Source organism: Stegastes partitus, unplaced genomic scaffold (assembly GCF_000690725.1).
Source record: "Stegastes partitus isolate 25-593 unplaced genomic scaffold, Stegastes_partitus-1.0.2 Scaffold1650, whole genome shotgun sequence".
NCBI lineage: Eukaryota > Metazoa > Chordata > Actinopteri > Pomacentridae > Stegastes > Stegastes partitus.
In genome coordinates this window covers 105,115-107,439 of record NW_007579381.1, presented here as the reverse complement: position 1 = coordinate 107,439, position 2,325 = coordinate 105,115, and positions in this window count along the sequence as shown.

Sequence of the window (2,325 nt, the reverse complement as noted above, 5' to 3'; positions counted from 1 at the left end):
TACTACTACTACTACTACTGCTAATAGTTCCTTACGTTCATGTTGCCTTTGAGTCTGATGAAGTGATTTAGCGTCTCTGTTTGTGCATGTTGTCGTATTAACCACCAGAGGGCGCAGCTGCTCTGTGTAATATCAAACAGATCATCTGACTTGTCCCACACTAATAATATAAACAATAATAAAAAAGTGTATGTCTGAAAATATCAAAGTGTAAAAATCTGAACTATTTAAGGTCACTTTTTTCATTGTTGCCATTTTCAGAAAATACACACAAAAAAATTATATAAGCATTTGTAGAAATTCACCATTTATTGAGGTTGTCAGTGGAAGATGTGCAACTTTATGTTTCTGTAAATTGTTTTAGTCACTTGTGAGTATACTGTAACAACAACAACAACAACAACAACAACAACAACAACAACAACAACAACAACAACAACAAGAATAATAAACAGTTTGATACTAGTGTGTGAAATTAATTTCACTTTAATTGCTGCTACATAAAAATGTCTGGTGTTAGAGACCATTAGTTTCTAATAGGAGATACTTTTCTGCCATGTTGCTGTCTGATGATGGTCAGTTGCAGAAAAATGTATGTAGGTGTGATCAAAAAATGAAAAGCAGCAGCAGGGTATTGCATTTGTATTTTATTGTCTTCCACCAGCGCTGTTCAGATTTGCTCTGCAGTTGCTGTTTGGTCTGAAAAAAGTCCAGAGTAAAAAGAAAACAGTGAGAAATGTCCCCGTCCCCCCTCCAGTTAATCTATTTCCTTTTTAAATTGCTACAAATTTATTCTTGTTGTCAGTAAGTGTGTTACTGTTTTGGGGGCAGAGAGGTTCACGCTAAGTTTTTGTGCTTTTGCTTCAAGTCTGAATTCACGTCAGCAGTCGCTCGCTGTCGGCCTCAGAAATCAGTGAAGGGAAGGAGATTGAGTTGATTGGCTGCACGTCACTTCACACACATTAACAGACAGCAGCACACACACACACACACACACAGGCTCGCTTATGGCATGGGACCCTGGACATCTGCCCCTACACACACACACACACACACACACACACACACACACACACACACACACACACACACACAGGGCTAATCTTTGAGACAAGACACACACTGTCCGGTGACCTGCTTTCACACCCCCCATCATCATGTCACTCTCTGTTATGNGCTGCGAGGCAACAGTGCTACCAACTGTCCCACCTAAGCCTAACTGCTATCTATGATAATATTTAATTGTTCCAAGGTTTTAAAACAGTAATCCTTCATGTGTCACTTTATCTCCAAGTGAGAGCATGTGATGATAATGGGTTATACTGTAAACCATAACAGCCTGAAAATGCTTCAGTCGCTATTTAGTTCCTGACAGGATGATAATGACGACTTTATGTGAGGTCAGCTATAAAACTGAAGAGTTTAATGGATTTGTAGGTGTTACATTAATAAAATGTTGGTTTAAGATATGGTGAAATCACAAGTTTATCAGCAGAACCATGATGACAGCTTTACTTCATTTGTGCTACTGGTTCCAGCGATCTTTGACTTTGGCTGTCTGACTTTACAGAAACATTATCACCAGTGCAGAGCCTGACGATCTGTCCGAGCCTGACGGTAAACCACATAAACCACCGACTCACTGACTCAGTTACAAGAACAAGTACACCGAGTACTGGAGAGTTATGTAAACATCATGAATGTGGCTGTGTCGTTGATTAATACATCCTGACGCTGGCCCAGTACTTCCTCATAGCACAGAGAATGATGGATGTGAGTTTTCTACACTACAACACATTGACACTGCTGTGTTTTGTGTTATTTTCTTTTTTTGAAAAAGAAAACTAATCAGCGCCATTACTAACTTCATTTTCTAAATGTACAGCATGCTGTTGTGTTGTTTCTACTTTAAAACTTAGAGCAAAATGCTGACCTGATCGAATATATGATTTCAGTGTGACCCGACAGCAACATTCATGTTTTTTTTTTAAACACACATTTCTTCTTTCTGTCCTCACAGATGAAAGCTGTGGCTTCAGTCACTGTCAGCAGGTAGGTTAGAGTTTATCATGATGTTGTGTAAGCGTTTCCACTACGAGTGCCATGAACATGGTGTGGTTTACGCTTTGTCATCCAAAATTCATTTAGGATATTTGCTGTGGAGCAGGGCTGCAAGGTGGAGCAGTGGTTAGCACCGTCACCTCGCAGCTAGAAGGTCACCGGTTCGCGTGGAGTCTCCATGTTCTCCCCGTGCAGCGTGGGTTCTCTCCGGGTTCTCCGGCTTCCTCCCACAATCCAGAAACATGTTGAGGTTAATTGGTGATT